This window comes from Mauremys reevesii, linkage group 11 (assembly GCF_016161935.1).
Source record: "Mauremys reevesii isolate NIE-2019 linkage group 11, ASM1616193v1, whole genome shotgun sequence".
In the NCBI taxonomy this organism is placed as follows: Eukaryota; Metazoa; Chordata; order Testudines; family Geoemydidae; genus Mauremys; species Mauremys reevesii.
Window position 1 is genome coordinate 6,857,026 of NC_052633.1, and position 20,033 is coordinate 6,877,058.

At 50.3% G+C, this 20,033-nt stretch overlaps 1 long non-coding RNA gene and 1 other non-coding gene across 2 annotated transcripts; one reads left to right on the forward strand and one right to left on the reverse strand.

The window, feature by feature from the left end:
- Window positions 1-2,212: 2,212 nt before the first annotated feature.
- On the reverse strand, window positions 2,213-2,294 carry TRNAL-CAA. Its single transcript has one exon. It is a non-coding gene; the product is annotated as a tRNA-Leu (tRNA).
- A 4,564-nt stretch (window positions 2,295-6,858) lies between these two features.
- On the forward strand, window positions 6,859-12,972 carry LOC120374453. The gene is made up of 3 exons (XR_005586109.1): window positions 6,859-7,014; window positions 8,124-8,916; window positions 12,550-12,972. It is a non-coding gene; the product is annotated as an uncharacterized LOC120374453 (long non-coding RNA).
- The last annotated feature ends 7,061 nt before the right edge of the window (window positions 12,973-20,033 follow it).

Sequence of the window (20,033 nt, forward strand, 5' to 3'; positions counted from 1 at the left end):
CACACCCACCCCTCCCCTCAAAGCTGATGTCCTGCCCCTGGCCAGCCTCGCTGGGTGTTTGAGTTCTTTCCCCTGGATCACCGCACTCAATGACTGTTCAGTCTGTGGATGGAGCCGCTACACAATAAAACATCAGTTTTTCATAAATTAGTAGCCTTAAGGCCAGAAGGGACCATTAGAGCATCTAATCTGACTCCCTGCATATCCCAGCCCATCTGTGTATCACAATAGCTTCTTTTTGACTAAAGCACCTTCCTGAAAGGCCTCTAGTCTTCATTGGAAGACATCAAGAGATGCAGAATCCATCACTTCTCTTGGCAGCTTGTTCCAGTGATGAATCACCCTCCCTCTTACAAATCTCTGCCTTGTTCCAATGAGAATTTTTCTGATTTCTGCTTCCAGCCATTGGTTCTTGTTATGCCTTTCTTTGCAAGACTAAAGAGCCCTTTAAATACTTGGTGTTTTCTCTCGCGAAGGCACTTGCACACTGCAATCAGCTCACCTCTAAACAGATTGAGCTTTTCAATGCCTCCTTATAAGACATCTTCTCCATCCCTCAAATATGGCTCTTTTCTGTACCCTCTCCAGTTTTTAAAACGTTATTTTTGAAACGTGGACACCAGAACGGGATGCAGTGTTCCAGTATCAGTCTCACTACAGCTGAATCACTTCCCTTTCCAGCCTCTGTTTATCTAGCCATGGATGGTGTCACTGCCTCCCAGGACTTGTGCAGTCTCTCAGCCCCGTACAGTCCTTGGCAGGAACCCCCTTCAGTGTGACAGCCCTTCTTGGAGATTCACTCTCTCTCGAGGGTAAAGGCCCCTCTGCCTCCGTGAAAGGCACTTCTCTGAGACCTGAGCATGCCTGTCTGCCATGGGCCCCTCAGGGAGTCCCCTCCCTCTGGACCCTGGGGCCTCTACTCCCAGAGGAAGAATGCAACCCCGATGTCTAGACTGCAGTGATGCTCAGCCAGTGTAAGAGAGGGGTTTATTGAGCATCTGAACATAGCACAGGAAACTCTCAGGGCCTCAGGCCTAACCTCCCTCTGCACAGTCCAGCTAGGTCTCTCCTGCATCCATGTGGGCTCTGGCTGTTTTCTCTCCCCAGTCCAGACGCCCCCTCTTTCCAGCCAAGCATCCGATCTCATCTTCCCACAAGCCTCTGTCCTTTGTCTTCTGTCCCAGAGAAACTGGCTGCCTGGGTCTCCTCTCTCTCTTTAGCGCGAGGGGAGGGGGAGAGCTGAGATTTCAGGCTGCTGTGTTATGGCTGGATTGCTGCTATTATTTGACAGAACCTGACAATTCAATGGCACAAACGGGGGAACGGGGCAGCGCTACAGCGTCAGGGAGTGAACTGGAGAAAATACAGGAAGGATTTCTAGCAAGGGCGCCGTGTAACTAACCAGAATGAAGAATATTCTCTGCCCCCCTCGTCTAACTCTGGGCCTGACTCTCTCCCGTGCTGAGGCCCCTTGCCCTGTCTCTGGCCGTGTCTGGGGGCTTCATGCCCCGGTAGAGCCCCGAAGGTAAAGGTGTGATGTAGCCTCAGCCCCAACAAGACTCAGGCCCATGTCACTTTCATCCTGGGTTTCAGATGAGTGACCCCTAGAAGTTGGGGGGCCACCGGTGCCCAGACCATGGCCCGGCCACAGAGGCCCCGCCCCTGCTCATCCTCTTCCCCCGAGGCCCCGCCCACTTGCTGTTCACTGCCCTCCGCCCCCTCCCCCAGACCCCCTACCTGCCCCTCACTCTTCCCCCAAGACGCCACTCACCTGCTGCTTGCTCCTCCCCTAAGGGGGGCTGCCAGGGGGCCATGGGGCCAGGCACCCATCGCTTTTTCCTGCCGTAGGTGAGCGGGGGGCGGGGGGGTCCCTGGGGAAGGAGGCGGAGCAGGGGCAGGAAGGGGCAGAGAGAGGGAGAGGGTTCGGGGGAAAAGGCCCAGCGGGGGTGGGGCGCAGGCCTTGGGGGAAGAGGCGGAGGGGGGATGGGAGGAGGCAGAGCAGGGCATCGGGTTAAGAGGCAGAGCGGAGCCGGGTGCAGGCGGAGCCCCCACTTCTCTGGAGCTTCGCTTCCAGCACTCGAAAGATGACAATGGGCCCACGGAGGGGTGACCCGCCCCACATCCCCAGTGTTCCCCCCTGCATGGGCGGCCGTTTGGGGGAGACTCAGCCGCCCCTGGCCTCTTAGACGGGCTGTGGCTAAAACACTGGCCTTGCTGTGAGCAGGATTTGAACCTGCGCAGGGAAACCCTCTTGGATTTTGAGTCCAACACCTTAGCCACTCGGCCATCACAGCTGTGAGCAAAGCAGGCCCCTAAGGCCAGAGAAACGCCCAGGCCTGACGTCATCTGAACTGCAGAATTCAAACAGCAAACCTGGCTCCCAAAGCACCAGGGGGAATTTGGGGCTCTCGTTCCTTCGCCGTGTGGTTAAGCACCAAACCAGCACCCTCCTGTGGGCTCTGTCATTGTTCCTCTCCACACTGTAACGATCGAGACAGGGAGAGGTGACCTGACCTGACCAAGGTCAGACAGTGAGGTAGAATCCAGCTCTGCCCCCCACCAGCTCCCGGCTCTATCCGCCAATGGACTGACTTTCTCGCTGGATTAAACTGTTTGTACTGGACTCTTTTCTCCATCTATAAACAGGACTAAGCCACGACTGGACTGTCCGACAGGAGAATGGGCCACGGCTCCCTTCCCCGGACCCTGGATTTCTCACCACTTCAGAGAAACTTGTTAGTGGAAAAATGAATCACATTCAAATGACTGCAGATTATGAACCGTTTGCTGTTGCCTTGGAACTTGGCCCCACCCAGCCTTTTCCCCTGAGTCAGGAATGATAATTTATTGGTTCACTCTGATTTGTTTCAGTTTTATGTTAGCAGCTATTGCCACTAATTGGTCAGAGCCCGTCACTTCCGGAAGTCCGAAACGTTTCCCCCCTAGCTCCCTTCTCGGTACCTTTGATTTTCCTCAGTCTCCTTCAGAGCACTGGCTTTCTTGGCACCAATAACCAAGACTGATTTCCAGATCAGGAGACGTGTCCTCCAGCTGCTGGAACTTCCCTGTTTCACACCTAGAAAGAAACAGGTTTTTCCCATTAATCATTATCATATTTTATTGTCGTATTTTACTCTGAATTTCTTGCCCGTGAGAAATGCTGAATTGAGGGACTGGAGAATGAGTCTCTGTGTATCCAGCCACAGAATAGCTGCAGCCCCAGCAATGGCTGTGCAAGCTTCCCCGAGGTGTCCCGTCAATGTGCTTCACCCCGATTTACGGAGACCAGCTCTGGGGACAGGATGAGTTCGGTCCCGTGGGCAATTCACTCCTCGGCCTCCATGCTTTGATGGCCAATAGATTCCAGTGTTCCTGCTGGTCATTGTTCTGTGGCCATCTGCCCACCTGCCACTGGACTGAGATCAGCTCCCCTCACACCAGCTCATTCCTCACCGGTCTGTGAATGGTCACCACGTCATACAGACGTTTGTTCACTCCTGCCGGGGGCAGAAGAGAACCCAGTGCCCTGGAGGTGACAGGCCCGTACTGTGTCCCCAGTCAGGGCCATCGTCCCTGCCCTGAGGTGGTGGCTGCTCTGGGGAGCTCACGCTGGCACCGGTGCAGCGGCCCCGCCGTTAGCTCTTGAGTGTAGCCGCTGAGACTCCCCACCCCCAGCGAGAGCCGTAGCCATGTTGGCAGGAGAAGCTCTCCCAGCGACATAGCCCTGCCCACACCGGCGCTTGGGTCAGTGTAACTGTGTCACTCGGGGGGTGGCTCATTCACACCCCTGAGCGACATACGTTCTACCGACACAAGGGGGCGTAGCCGCAGCCTGAGCAGAGAAGCGATTTAGAAAACAGATTTAGTTGTGTAGGAAATGCAGAAACCCGGGTTTGTAAGAAACCAAAGGAGATTCCGACCCACGTGTCACCTTCACCACGTTGCAGTTGTGCCCTGGGACAGTTGTGTTGTCTCAGCCTGTGGCCAGACTAATGGCGTGTGCAGGGGGAGGAGCCACGCCCCGTCTATGGGGCTTCTGACATCCTAGAGGGGAGAAAGGAGAAAAGACGCTCAGTCCCCCATGCCACTCACACAGGGGGCGGGAACTTCTGTGGTCATTTAAACAGGCTCAAGGTCCCCGAAAGAGTGAAAGGTGTTAACGTGCCGCTGTCACTGTCCAACACTGAACGGGTGAAACAAGACTGGCGGTTTGGTAGAGAGACTTCAGCCCGCTTAGTCCCATGGCAAACACACCTCTCACATCCCTGCTAGTGTGTTACTGAAACACAGAGAGAAACAGAGACAGAGTTAAAGCAATGGAAATGTAAAGTAGTCAGTAAGGCTTGTCTTTAACAGCATCCCCTGTGCCCTTTCTCTTCAGCTGGGAGAGTTTTTAGAAGGAAAGTTCCTTCTGTGACGGTCTCTTGGATGGTTTTGAAGAAGGTAACAGCTGTCCTGGGGAAATCAGAGAGATCAGCTGAGATGGGCTGGAGCTGTCATTGTTGTGGTGTCTCTTGTTAAAGTCCAATCCCATTTCCTAGGTGGCAAGATAAGGCAAACGCACACAAACGGGGAAAGAAGAGAACAGCAAAGATAGAAGATGTAGCTTCTGGCTCTGGCTCTGCTGTTGACTTTGTCTTGCAGCTTCACTGTCATTAGCAGTAGGCAGAGGAGCAAAAGCCATCTCTCACTGTGCCTTAGTGGGTCACAACTGAGAATACCAAATTCAGGCCAAAGTGCTGAGAAATGGGGCAGACATACCCCCAAAATGGTGATTTTGCTCCCATAAGATAAATCAAACCAGCAAGAAAAGTTAACTTCTGTTTCACCACACTGGCTAACGAGAAGTCAGAAAAGCAGCCTCCTTAGTCATTCCAGGCTTTATATCGCCACCAAAACCACTGAAATTACTGATGAGTGGTTATTGGAACCCAATTTCATCAACCGAAAGGGTTCTTCTGATCTTAAAGGACCAGCCACATACCCAGGTCAATAATATACAACTCAGATCTGAGCCCAGTAATCATGCTGTTGCCAGCCCTTTAGTATCTAAAATATAAAGGTTTATTTCTGGAAAGGAAGGAAGGTGAGAGTTAAAATTGGTTGAAGGAATCAAATACATACAAGAACTGCAAAGTTCTTGGATCACGCTTGTAGCAGTGATGGAATAAACTGTTGGCTTTTTAAGCCTCTGGTTGCTTCTGAATCACTGGAAGGTCCTCAGTCCTTTGGTTAGAACACTCCCATTAGTATAAGGTCATCATCAAGAGGTCTGAGCAGGAAAGAGGCCAAATGGAGATGTGTCCAGGGCCTTTTATAGCTTGTGGATGGAAACCCCCATTGTTTCAAACAAAGCCCTCAGTGGAGAGAGTGGAAAATGACAGGTAACGAGATGGTGTTTGGAGTCACATGGGCAAGTCCCACATCCATGCCTGATTTCGCTTAGTCACAGCAGAAGCCACGACCTAGACTCCAGATGGAACGTTCCCAGGCAAGTCCATTGAGAGCAGATAGGGGTGTGACCTTATCTAATTGAACTATGACCATATAGACCATTATTGCAACCACTGTCATATAGTTGCAACAAATCTTGTACAAAGATGGTGAAGTGAGGTGTCTATGAACAGGTTGTCATTTGCTGGTTATGCTTATGCTGTGTGTATCATTCTTGTATTTGAAGTTATGAATATTGGCTCTGTACTTGTATTTCACTGTTTGCTTCTGAGTTGTATCAGTGAAGCATTTGGCAGCTTATTGAGAAAGGATTAAGCTTTTCACTTCAGAGAAAAAAAATGCATGAAGACAGTTTTATAAACAAGTAGGTAAAGACACAAACCAACCCAACACCGACTGTGACACCCCCCACCCGCCCAAGAAATAGAAACACAAACACTAAATGCTGAGAACCTGCACTGATGGGCTCAGCGTGCAGCTTCCCCCTGGGTTTATATCTGGTGCCTCCCTCCTCTCACTCCCCTCTGCACAACGTCAGGTTCCTCCTCGCTCACCCTCCGAGGAGCAGCCCCAGCAGGGAAGGGGGGAGAGAGGCAGTTTCTGCAGCCCTCACAGCAGGTCCCAGCAGGGGGAGAGGAGCTGCCAGGGCATCTCTGCTGGGTCCCAGGCACTCAGGGCAGAGGAGCAGCTCCCCAGGCTGGCGTTGTAAATCAGAGACCAGGTGCTCTCATCTCTGTGACCCTTTTCCTCTCCAGACCATAGGCGCCAACTTCCCCAGTGCCGGTGGGTGCTCGCGCCCCCGGGCCCCACCCTGACTCCACCCTTTCCCCACCCTCACCCCACCCCCATTCCAACCCCTTCCCCAAAGTCTCAGCCCCCTCCCTGCCCCTATTGGACCCCTTCTGCAAATCCCCGTCCCGGCCCCACCTCTTCCCCGAGCGTGCTGCCTTCCCCCTCCTGCCCCCTCCCTCCTGGCCGAGCGAAACAGGTGCAAGTGCTGGGAGCTGGGGGGGGGAAGCGGGCACACGGTGCGCTCAGGGGAGGAGGCGGAGCGGAGGTGGAGGTGAGCTGGGGGGGGGTGGGGAGCTGCCCAATTTTTCGGAGCACCCACGGAGTCGGCACCTATGCTCCAGACTCTGCCATCTGAGCTACAGCCAGCTGGGGAACAGGGAGCTGCAGCCTCTGTAACCAAATGGCAATGTACAAAAGTGGGTCCCATTGCCCAGGCTGAGAACTGCAGTGACGTCTCTGCTCAGTGTCAGGCGCCCAGGACAGAGGCAGCTCCCTGGGATCCAGGCCTGTCCCAGCCAGACCAGGGCTGCTGGGGAGTGTGAGAAATGGTCCCAGCCTTCCCCAGGGCTGAGCTCTGCCCCTAACGCTCTGATTCTCTCTGTCCCCAGTGACGGTGACTCTGGATCCAGACACGGCTCATCCCCAGCTCGCCCTGTCTGAGGATCGGAGACATGTGAGATGGGGACACGCCCGGCAGGATCTGCCCGACAATCCTGAGCGATTTGACACTGGATCAGTCATAACCCTGAGGGGGGGCAGGGGGGGCAGGTTTGTAGAAATGTTGGTGGTGCCCAGAACCCGCTCCGCCCAAACTCTGCCAACGGCTCTGGGAGGGAGTTTGGGTGAGGGAGGAGGTCTGGGGTGCAGGCCCTAGGCTGGGGCAGGGGAATGGGGTGCAGGCTCTGGGAGAGAGTTTGGGGGTGGGAAGGGGTACGGAGGGAGGGGTGCAGAGGGACGGGGTGCAGGGGTGAGGACTGGCTGAAGGTGAGGGGTTTGGAGTGTGGGAGGGGCTCAGGGTGAGGGCTCTGGCTGGGGCTGGGAATGGGAGGGGCTCAGGGCTGGGGGAGAGGGTCAGCGTGCAGGGGGATGAGGGCTCTGGTTGGGACCGGAGATGAAGGGTTTGTGGTGGGGGCAGTGGGGGGGGTGAAAGCTCTGGCTGGGGGTGTGGGCTCTGGGGTGGGGCAGGGCTGGGGATGAGTTTGGGGTGCAGGGTGTTGTGCTGGGACAGGGGCCAGAGGACGACTCCCCTCGGCCCTTTCCCTGCCGGCAGCAGCAAGCTCTGGGGGAGGAGCCCCCCTTTCCTGCTCCCCCCAGCAGCACACTCACCCCCACCACTGTCACTGCTTGTGCTCCTAGGGCCACGGGTGGCAAGTTTGTAGAAATTTTGGTGGTGCCCAGAACCCGCACCCCAACTCCACCCCCCCAAACTCTGCCCCCACCTGCCTAAGGCTCTGGGAGGGGGTTCGGGGGGGAGGTCGGGTGCAGATCCTGGGCTGGGGATTAGGGTGCAGGAGGGGTGCAGGGTGCAGGCTTTGGGATGGAGTTTGGGTGCTGGGTGCAGGCTCTGGGCTGGGGCAGGGGGTGGGTGTGCAGGAGGGGGTGAAGGATGCAGGCTTTGGGAGGGAGTTTGGTGTTGGGAAGGGGTGTGTGGGAAGGGGGAGGGGGTGCACCCTCTGGGAGAGAGTTTGGGGATAGAAGGGAGTACAGGGGTGAGGGCTGTGGGGCTGAGGATGAGGGGTTCATGATGTGGGGGGGCTCAGGGCTGGGGCAGAGGATTAGGGTGCAGGGGGGCTGAGGGCTCTGGCTGGGGCAGAGGATCTTTATGTAAATAAAGCATATCAAAGTGTTTCCTTGTTTATTTCCCTTTCATTTTCCAGATGTGATTTTTGAAGATAGTCATGGAATTTTTTTTCTCCTGAACTGGTTGTGTCACTGAACTCTAATGAGGACATGCATGTATGTCACTCTGGGTTTGTCTACACTGCAATGTAAGCCCAAGGGTTTTGGGTCTGGAGTCAGCTGGCCCATGTCGGAGAACCCTGGGCTTGAGCATCTACACTGTTTCTTAACCCTCCATTAAGACATTTCTAACCTAGGCTCAAATCTGGGGCTCTGGTGTCCACACTGCAGCATGTAGACCTGAGTCCAACCAGCCCTAGCCCAGATTCCCCAACACCAGCCTGAAATGTGGCCGCTGTGGCCCTTTGAGCATGTTACAGTGCAGCGAAACTTTTCTGCCCACCCTTCTTGTTACAGGAAGTTTGCACAGCCCGCCAACACAGACAGCCGAGGAGTGATTTTGGTCTGTGTGTGCCAAGCTACCAGAGCCAGCAACATGGAGAAGGCACCTTTTGAAGAAATCCTCTCGCTTGCACTTTCACTCCTGCATCAGAAAAAGGACAGAGCTTCCTTGAAGTGCTGGTGAACATTTGAGAGGACTTTTCTGCCCCACCAAAGGTCCCTGATGGACTGTATGATGGAGCAGGAGGAGAAGGAGGACCCTGGCATGGCAGACTCACACTGGCCTATGCTGCTCAGTAGAACTGGCAGAGCTGCTGGTATCCCCTAGGTAGACTGGCACAGGGCCACAAGCACAGACTGGTGAGATCCCATCAGCCTGCAGACCTGGGATGCCCAGCACACAGTCCGGAGCTCATGCAGGAAAAAAAGGTGCTGCTCCTTTAAAAACCAAACAGCTTGAAAGAAAGAGAGAGAAAAGAAAATACCAAGCAGAAAGAACAGCCTTTCAAATACATGCTATATTTACAGTCAGGAAATGTGAGAATTCCAAACAATTCAAGGATAGTGTAATAATCAGAACACAGAGAAGAGAGTGTCCAAAATCTGCAAGAATAATTTAAGGCCTCAAACTAGTTTTTTTCATGAACTAAGGGACTGATTTAGGAAAACACAATCACTTTCCATAATATTGAACAGTTTTATTCCCTCTCTCTCTACTTTCCTTACCCCCTTTCCCTGTCTTTCACCCTCCATTTCCTTCCAGCATCTCCCTCCCCAGAAAAGCCTCACGTTCCCTTTCCAGTCTTCAGCTTCTCCTCTCCCTACCATAGGCACCACCTTCTACTGGCGCCAGTGGGTGCTCAACCCCCCTCGGCCCCGGCCCCACCCCAACTCCACCCCTGCCCCTCGTCCAACTCCTTCCCCAAATCTCCGCCCCCGCCCCGCCCCTGCCTCTTCCCCCCTCCCTCCCAGAGCTTGCTACAGCTGTGTGGCGGCGGGAAGCACTGGGAGGTAGGCGGAGGAGTGGGGACGCGGCGTGCTCAGGGCAGGAGGAGGAGGTGAGTTGGGTGGGGGGTGAAGGGAGCTTGGCTTCCGGTGGGTGCAGAGCACCCACTAATTTTTCCTGTGGGTGCTCAAGCCCTGCGGCACCCACAGAGTCGGTGCCTATGCTCCCTACAACCCCCCATGACATCTTCTCTGTCTCCCCAATCCCCCTCTCTAGAACCACGGCAGTGTGTTTTAAACCATCTGAGCTGTCCCCAGGACAACAACTAGTTCAGTCCATTTCTGGTCCACAACCAGAGTGAACCCCAGTGGGATATTGCTACCTCCCCATCTCCAGGCCTCAGGGGCAGACTCTGAGCAGGACTCCAATCCCCACCCAGAAGAAGGGAAGGATTGTCTCCCCCGTGAAAGACGCTGACATGAAAGTAAAGATCAGGGTCTCATTACCAGTATCATAAAATGCCACTCACTCCGCTTCATAGTCCAGATAAACCCCAATCTTCCTAGGTCTCTCACTCAGGGGCATGGGAGTTTCCGGGGAGGTGAGAGCCTGGTACTGATCCCCACACCGCTCTACAGCCCAGATCCCCTGCTCAGGGTTAAATCTGATCCCGGACGAGCCCCCAAATTGTCGGAGAAAAACTCAGTTCTCGCTTTTTCGTTTGGGTGCAGCAAAATCAAATACTTTATTATTTCTCCAGTAATTACAATGGAGGGAGAGAGTGCCATAGGACACAGGGTCGCCCCAGTCCCGGACAGGTCTCTCAACTGGTAAACAATTACAGCAAGCCTTTATACCTTTGTTACAGACAATAACTAGCAATAATACAGACAATAGAGAGCAACAACTACATTTTGTTTATACATAAGCCATTCTGCTATCTTATTTGTCTCACTCCTAGGAAAAAGCAAGCCTGCATATTTGGTTATCAGTTAGAAGGTCGTAATAACTTTTTACACAGTTCCTTCCCTCTGCCTCACACTATCCTTGCTTCTAGAAGTCTCACGTCATTAGGGTTACAGCTGGGCTAACTCTTGCTAACTAACTGACATGCATTAAGATCCCCTTCAAATCCTTGTTAATTCTTTCCCTGCTTCCACACCTTCCTCCTCATAGACTCTCTGGCAACACCCACAGCCCAAAACCCTCCATCTCCCACCTCCACCTCCCAGTAATGTCTCCCTGAGCTGAACCTCTCACAGCCCAGCAAACAGAAAGAATGGAATCGCTCTGGATTGTCCGGCACCTCCTGCCATGCAATTCCACGCCTCACGCTTTTCCGATCCTCAGACACGATGAGCTGGGCATTTGCTGTGTTTGGATCCAGGGTCACATTCGCTGCAGTGGAAAGAGAGAATCATGATGCTAAAGGCAGAGCCAGAGGTGCAGGAATGAGGGACTGGCCCTCCCACTCCCCACGGGCCTTGCCCCCTGCCCCTTCTGCTCCCCCAAAGGCCCAGAAGCTGGAGCCTGACCGGGGAACCTGTGCAGCTGTGGGGAGCCGTGGGGTGGGGTGGGGGGCGAGAGCAGCCCCTGGCCCATGTCCCTGCCCCCCAGATGACCCCCCACCCAGGGCTGATGGAGGGTCTGTGGCTCTCCACAGCAGCTGCCCGGCTGTCTCTTACCATGGCCTGGTTGCAGCTCTTTGGCCCCCGAGGCCCTGTCCCCAGGCCAGGCTGGAAGCTGCATCTGGGTCAGGGTAAGAGCCATGCGGGCAGCCGTGGGGAGCTGCAGACCCTCCACCTGCCCTGGTGGGGACCCAGGGGATGAGGACATGGGCCAGGGGTAGGGTGACCAGATGTCCTGATTTTATAGGGACAGTCTCGATTTTTGGGTCTTTTTCTTATACAGGCTCCTATTACCCCCACCCCCGTCCCAATTTTTCACATTTGCTGTCTGGTCACCCTAGCCAGGGGCTGCGCTCAACCCTCCTTCTGGAGCCGGCCCTGATCCCGTCATACCAACCCCTCCATAAACTTATCAAGCTTAGCCTTGAAGCCAGATATGTCTTTTGCCCCCACTACTCCCCTTGGAAGGCTGTTCCAGAACTTCACTCCTCTGATGGTTAGAAACCTTCGTCTAATTTCAAGTCTAAACTTCCTAGTGTCCAGTTTATATCCATTTGTTCTTGTGTCCACATTGGTACTAAGCTTAAATAATTCCTCTCCCTCTCTGATATTTATCCCTCTGATCTATTTATAAAGAGCAATCATATCTCCCCTCAGCAGAGTGCAGGACAGAGTCACAAACCCGAGCAGGAACAGGTCAGTAACACAAGCGAAAGGCCATCTGAGCCAGGTCTGAGATGCAGAATCTTTCCTCTCCTGCAGATGCCTCTCCCCAGAGAGGGGATCAGAGACCCAGGAACGCTGGGGAGCCCCAGCAGATTTTATTCCCATTTCTTTTTCATGAACAGAACCCCTGCTGTGCGCCTCCTTCCTAATATTTAAAGTCAGATCACACCAAAGCATGATTTGATATACCCCTAATTTAAGTTCCATGGGGAATAATGAAGGCCAGGTAGAAAGGGCTACCAGCCAAGAGGCCATCTCTCTAGAGTGAGGTGAGCCACCAGAAAAGGACATTAGGACAGTCTGAAGAAGCAGAGAGAGATTTTAGCACAAACAGTGGTTAAAGTGGAATAAAACAATGGGTCGCTCTCACAACTAGAGTTGGTGACATTGTTAGGCCAAAACTTTTGTTGGTGAAAAATGCAGATTCAACAACACAAACATTTTCCAAATCCATGTCAATTTTGCCAAATTATTTGTTTAAGACAAATAAAAATATTCAAAAAAAATCAGAATATTTTGTTTTGACATTTTAAAAATGAAATATTTTGATTTTTTTGGTTGGGAACAATTTTTCATTTCAAAATTTCAATTAATTTTATTTTTTAAAAAGCAAAAAAAAGTTTATAATGCTCAAAATAAAACATTTTGTTTAAATCATATTTTTAACTTTCTAAAAATTTTCGTTTCTGGCCTGACCCAAAACAAATTTGTCTTCATTTTTTTGAAATTGCCAATGAACTGAAATATCCATTTTTCACCCAGGTCTCCTCACGACATTATCTAAGGAGGAAGGAGAAGATCATCTTCTGTTTTCAGCAGAGGAGAGGAAACTGCTATAGAATCAAACTTTAACAAAAACTGACAAAGTCGTCTTTTCCTCTGAAGACAAAACTCCCAGTATAGCCTGATCACTAGGATAGCTGACAATAAAAATTCCTATCAAATTGTACATCAGGAATAAGGAGGTCTGTGTGGGGAAGGAGATGTGTTCAGTGCTTAAATTTGTGCCAGGTCATGCCAGCATTGCACCCCGGCATCTCTAGGCTTGGCAGTTTGTAGACCTGGTACCTCTGGGCTTGCTTCATCAATTATGAATGTAGGAAAAACGCTTGAGCCCCGGAACCTCTTTCATTACACATTAAGCACTGGATGTATATAAGAGCAGACCCATAGAGCAGCAGGTGAAACCAGTGTGGGAAGTTTTGTGCATCTTTGGCTTCTTCTCCCAGAACTGTGCAAATAACTGATTTTTAGGTTTACACCAAAAATAAATTAAAAAATAATAATAATCTTAAAATGTGTTTGTTTTGGGTTGTTTTAGGTTGAATGGCATGTATTGTTTGACCCAGTATCCTGTTTTCTGACAACTCCAGGTGCCCCAGAGGGAATGAACAGAACGGGCAATCATCAAGTGACCCATCCTCTGTCACCCATTCCCAGCTTCTGGCAAAAAAGAAACTAAGTGATTTGCCCAATGTCACACAAGAGAAGGGATCTGAACTGAAGCCTTCAGAATTCTAGGCTAACACGCTAGCCACTGGGCTGTCCTTCCCCTATGAATGTGCATAGAATAACATCAGGACAGCATCCCATTCAAGTACTACCTGGGCATGTATTATCCAGAAAAATATTAATTCACTTCTCTCCGTGTTCCCAAAGGAAGATTCCCCAGCAATACAGATCTGATTAATAAAAAAGGATGCATTACAGGATTAAAAAAAGATGCATTGGGGGGAGGGATAGCTCAGTGGTTTGAACATTGGCCTGCTAAACCCAGGGTTGTGAGTTCAATCCTTGAGGAGGCCATTTAGGGAACTGGGGTAAAAATCTGCCTGGGAATTGGTCCTGCTTTGAGCAGGGGGTTAGACTAGATACCTCCTGAGGTCCCTTCCAACCCTGACATTCTATGAAAAAGGGAGGGGGAGGGAAACACTTACCAAGTTCTCTTTGAAGTCCACCTAAATAGTAATAATTTAAAAAATCAGAAATAAAGATGTTATGGAAGAGCTTTTCTCCCAAGATTAAATGAAGCCCAACCCCTTCATCAAAACCATCTCATGCCAAGACTTTTTAATCAGTCTTTGGGGAACGATTCCCTTCCAAACCATGGATAAGGCACCTCTGAAATCTTCCAGTATCAATTATTCTAGCCCTACATGGGGTTAAAGGCCACAACCTATACACAACCACTACACAGGGTGGGACGGGGTTGTAGGCAGTGAATTTATGCAATGTGATGATTACTGTAGACAAACTCCTTACCAACAGATAGTCTTGTATCTTTATCTTACTGTTAAATTGTTGTCTCATATGTTACTATATTGTTGTATCTGATCTGGGACCCTAGTACAAAGTCAAGCCCTGCGTGTGTGTGTTGGAGTTGTTACTCGCAGTGTTCCAGTACATTTCTGTGATTCCACAGGAAGTACTACAATACCCCAGACTAGAGCTTGTCAAAACTCAGAACATCTGTCACACAGTTTCATTAGGTGGCTGAGAATGTGGACCAGCATATCTATTCAATACTCTCAGTTTTAATCACTATCTCACAATCTTTCTTGGTGACAAATCATTTGTTGTGTGTTCAGGGGCGGCTCTAGGATTTGCGCCGCCCCAAGCAGGGCGGCACGCCGTGGGGGGGCGCTCTGGCGGTCGCCGGTCCCGCGGACCTCCTGCAGACGTGCCTGCAGAGGGTCCACTGGTCCCGTGGCTCCGGTGGGCCTCCCGCAGGTATGCCTGCGGATGCTCCACCGGAGCCGCAGGACCAGCGGACCTTCTGCAGGCATGCCTGCGGGAGGTCCACCGGAGCCGCCTGCCGCCCTCCCGTGGGACGTCGCCCCAAGCGCGCACTTGGCACGCTGGGGTCTGGAGCCGGCCCTGGGTGTGTGTTTGAATTCAGCCTGCAGTTCCTGTCTGGGGAGAAAAAGTGAGCCACCTTGTCAATAGAAATCACTTTATCAATGAAGATGTACAATCAACTCAGCTAATACACAATTAGTTTCCAACAGCTCATTTTTCTGTAGCTCTTCTTTCCATTCCACTGGCCATAAATCTGAGATCTAATGTTGGACATTCAGCTCACATGTTGATTAGTGTGCTGCAAAGGTGTCAAATCAAAACTAAGTGACCTGACTGTAATATGAAATGACTTTCTTCTGGGTGGACAAATGGGCTAATTATAATAGTGGAATATTAATAGGTGAAAGGGAAATAAGTCATTGTGGATGGGTCATTGAAAACATTTATTTAACATGCAGTAGCAATCACGAAAATAAACAAGATGTTAGGTTGGATTAAGCCAAGTAGAGAGACTGATACTGGAACTATACTAATTAATTCTTGACCCCCTCATCACAGAAAGAATATTGCAGAAATGAAAAATGTCTGGAGGAAGGCTACAAGTATGGTCAGAGTTGGGAAAGACTTCCATCTGAGCAGAGACTTAAAAGGTTAGGAATGCTTTGTCTAGAGAGGAAATGAATAAGAGGTAATTAAAACAATGACTGCTAGAGAGAAAGTCAATGAGGTATAATACTAAAACAAGGGGACAGCCTAAAAGACAACATATTTAAAACTGAAATGCTTATTTTACATACAGTTGCCTAGTTAACTTGTGGGACTCACTGCCACAAAATATTGAGGTGATGAGTTTAATAGAACTCAGAAAAAAGATTAAGGCCAATACTTTTCCAAGTGGGTTTGGGTGCCTTAGAGGGGCCCAGTATTCAAGAAGTGCTGAGAATCAAGCCTTTTTGAGGTGTCCCAGGTTGGGCCCCCAAAATCACTAGGATCTTGCTCTACACATTTCTCTGTATAACAAGAATATCTACAGTTATGTTAGATAACAAGGTTTCATGGGATCTGAACTCATGTTTCAAGGAATAACTAAACCATGAATTGCTTGAGGTTAGGAAGAAACTCTGAGCATATCATTGCACAGATATCTATTGTATTGGCTTTAAATCAGCCTCTGAATCACCTGGTACTGGTAATTTTCAGAAAGGATACTGGGCTAGATAAACTGATCCGGTATGTCCATTCCTGTGGAAGCACAAAAAGGATCATATACAAAACATGCAGAGGTTGGGTAAAGAAAGATTGCACCATATTGCACAAAACCGCCTGAATTCATATAAACTTCTCTGCAGCCCTACCACATATCCTGTTCTAAGGAGCGTTCTGGTGACCATATTTGCATGGAAGACCTGCAAGGTACTTCAGGAGGAAGAGCTTCTGGTGATTCAGTAAGTGTTGTACTTTATTCTGAGTCAGTATGGAACCAGTGATTTATGTGGAAGGTGATGTGGTCTTTTGGAACAGATGCAAATAGCACATTTAAAGGAACAGATTCATAACAGGGCTGCCAGGTGTTTCTGCAGGAGTTTCACAATTATTTTGTAAAAGCCACTGAAACTTCATCAGTCAGATACCACCTAGGCTAGGAGAACATCTCTCTCAGCTGCAGTCACTGGAGGTGCCTGATCTGAAATCCCATTAGTGTAAAGGCAGGGGAGTGGAAGGTTGTTTTCCACTAGGCCCCATGGTTCTGGAACCAACCTTCCCTCTTCGTCCATAACAACTCATATTGGTTAACATCATCTGCAAGGCCCAGCTTGTCTCCTGGCCTATAGGGAGTTAGGTGTGGGAGAGGTTATGTTGTTGCTGCCAGGGCAGTGTTACCTGGAGATAATTGCACAGTCTCTGCCTGTATGATTATGTTTTGTTAAGGGTTTGGTGAAGGGGCCCAAGAGTTTGGGCATGAATGCTCTTGTTTGTTCTAGTCTAACATACATTTGAATGAATAAACTTTCAGCCACTAGCAACCTGAACCTGGCTTGGACTGGCAGCCCACAGAAGGTGGGGAGATGTGCGCATGCGTGCAAAGAGCTATGGCCCATTGCCAGCCCACTAACCAATTTGCCTATCTGTAAAGGAGCTTGCCTGTCCATCTAGCCAACGGCGGCTCTGAAACACTCTGCCTCAGCCCCCTTCTGTCAGGGCCCTTTAAAACACAGTCCAAAGGCATAAGACAAAATTCCCTGTCTGGGGTTCAACTTTATTGAGTCCACACAAATTTGAAATAAAGTCTCCTACCCCAACTAAAGTCTCCCTGGCTTGTAGTTTCTCCTTCAAGTCCAGGGTTGCACCGCTCCTTCTTTGGCTCTGGGCTCTCAGTGGCTTCCCAAGCTGCTTCCTTCTGGCACCTTCCAGCAGCTCTCTGGAGTTCTCTCCCTTACCTCCCTAGCTGAGAGAGGGCCTGTCAGGGTTCCCTCCCCACTCTGGGGTACAGATGTAGGAACCCGCATGAAAGACCCCCTAAGCTTATTTTTACCAGCTTAGGTTAAAAACTTCCCCAAGGCACAAATTCTTCCTTGTCCTTGGACAGTATGCTTCCACCACCAAGTGAGTTAGACAAAAATTCAGGAAAAGGACCACTTGGAGTTCCTGTTTCCCCCAAATATCCCCTCAAGCCCCTTCACCCCCTTTCCTGGGGAGGCTTGAGAGTAACCAAGGTGAGCCCAGACCAGACCCTTGGGTTTTTGGGACACTAAAAACCCAATCAGATTCTTAAAAACAGAACTGTTATTATAAGGAAAAAAAGTAAAAGAAACACCTCTGTAAAATCAGGATGGAAGGTAAGTTTACAGGGTAATAAGAGTTAAAACACAGAGGATTTTCCTCTAGGCTAAACTTTAAAGTCACAAAAACCAGGAATAAACCTCCCTCTTAGCACAGGGAAAATTTACAAGCTAAAACAAAAGATACTCTAATGCATTTCCTTGCTATTACTTACTATTTCTGTAATATTAGATGTATCATTTCAGTAGGAGCTGGATTACTTGCTTGGTCTCTCCCTTTGTCTCCTGAGAGAACATCCACAGAGCACAAAACAAAGACCCCCCCCTCCAGATTTGAAAGTATTTTCTTTCCCCATTGGTCCTTCTGGTCAGGTGCCAACCAGGTTATCTGAGCTTCTTAACCCTTTACATGTAAAGGAGGGATTTTATGCTACCTTTAGCTGTATGTTTATAACAGGGCCACAAGTAACAGTCTGGCCCCTGGTCTGACAGAAGAGACTGAATATATACAGTCGTCTTCCCGCAGCTTGTCCTGATTGGTTGAGAGAGAGGGGAGCCCTGCCCCAGCCATTCTACAAGTCTCTTGGTCCCAGGCCCTTAAAGAAACAGTAGCCTGACTTTTCCCCAAGCCTGAACTGTCCCCCTGAGACTGTCTCCCTATCTCCCAACACCTAACTCTGCCTTCCCAAGGTCTTCAGCCACTCTAAAAAGTCCCAGGACTTGAAGGACACACCTGAACTAGGTATTGAGTGACCATTAGTCCTTACTACTCTTAAGGGACAGTCACCCATTACACTCCTCACCATTTAACAGTGGTAATGCATTTCCCTCTTTATCGCTGCACAAATTTTTAAGGCCAGAAGGGAGGATGCTGATTATCTTATTTGACCTCCAGTGTAACATAGGCCAGAGAACCTCACCCAGTGATCTCCACAGGTCTTTGGGAAATCTTTGAGAAAGGTTTAATCATCGAGGTGGGGACAAAAGCTGTTTAATGCACCAACAGTTTGCAATGGGCCAATAAGACTATGATGTATTGGTAGAGTATTGCTGTGCTGGCTGCTATAAACATATGCACCTACTGAACTTCTCCTTATTACCTGCTATCGAGAGGTAGAAAGATCTGTTCTGCTCTTGACAAATAGACCCTTAAATATTCATTGCCGTTCAGTTTGGATTTCATTCTAAATCAAACGGCACTTAAATACTGTCATGATCGGGGTGGGGTTCTGCAGTGCTCAGGTACGACGCAGAGAGGAAAAGTGCTTTTGAGGTTGAGGCACACTGGGCCCCCTGTCAAGCCCCCAATGGGGGACACGCACTGCGGGATGCATGAATATTAGTTATCCAGCAGACGTCAATGTCCTGGGTTTCCAGCCTTTAGTGTAAATAGCCCTTTCTGTAATCCGAGTTTCATGACTCCACATTTCTGCTCACAGGCTGTTTACATAGCAGGAGCGGTGCACAGGTAGCCTGCCCAAGCTGACTTGGATCTAACTGGGCATGGACAGAAGCAGTGAAGAGAGGGCAGCATGGGCCTCGGAGCAAGCTAGGGATGTCCCCAGTGTCAGGGCCGGGCTTGGCCTACCTGCGCTGACGCTCACATTGCAGAGTCTTCACTGTTCCTGTTCCTGTTCCCCTGCTAGCTGGAGTCACAGCAGCTTGGGTAGCCCAGGCTGGGCACAGACATGCCCTAAATTATTGTGAATGATAAGAATGAGGTACAGGATGTGTCTGGAACATGGTTACTGTTGGGTCTAGAATGAGCCACGTCCCTGGACGGGAGGGCGAGCTGAGAGTCGTGTACCAGCCTGGGGAACCAGGAGATCACAGTGCAATTCCAGCTGGGCACAGGTACCCTGTGGAACCGTGGCTTGGTCCCAGTAGCTGATGCTTCCACTCGCATTGAGAGGTGTCTTGCTGCATGAGTCAGCCCATTGAAGTCAGTGAATCTGCTGAAGGACTGAGGTGTCGGTGTCTGGCCATTAATCATCCTCTCTCTTAATTCCCCCATGTGTAACGTGGGAGTAATAAGCCTTCCTTTCTCCCGCCCTTTGCCTTTTCTGTTTAGCTCTGCGTACCAGCAACCGTGTTACCCTCTGTGTTTGCACAGTGCCCAGCACAATGGGGCCCTGATCTTGGCTGGCGGCTCTCTGTGCTACTGCAATACAACTAGCAATGTAGAATATCCCTCCCCATTTGTCTTCAAAGCAAGGCTGCGCTCCCGTAAAACGCTGTTCCCCCTAGCCCCCCACTGACATTGAGAGTGGGCCGCTGCATCAGTTTATGTCGAGACAGATTAGAGGTGAGTGCATATGCTGCCATCATATAAGAACAATGCGTGAGGTGGGAAGGGGGAGATTGCACAGTTTGCGTGGTGCTGTTGGAGAAAACCCTGCCACCGGAGCTCTGCCGATGCATGGCTGCCGCTTGCTTTGTTATGACACTCTGTCTACAGCATGACTGGAGCATCTGAGGCAAGAGGAAGCCTTTCATTATGTAGCACTTTCCATGACAACCTTATGTATCAAATAGCCCAGCATGACTCTCCCTTCCCTCCCTCTTGTTCTCATTTGTCTCTGAAAAACTAGGCCAGTCTGAAAGCCCAGGGGTTTTTCACATTGTATTTAAGTGACTGTGCTCCTTGTGCTTCTCCCCCACACCAGC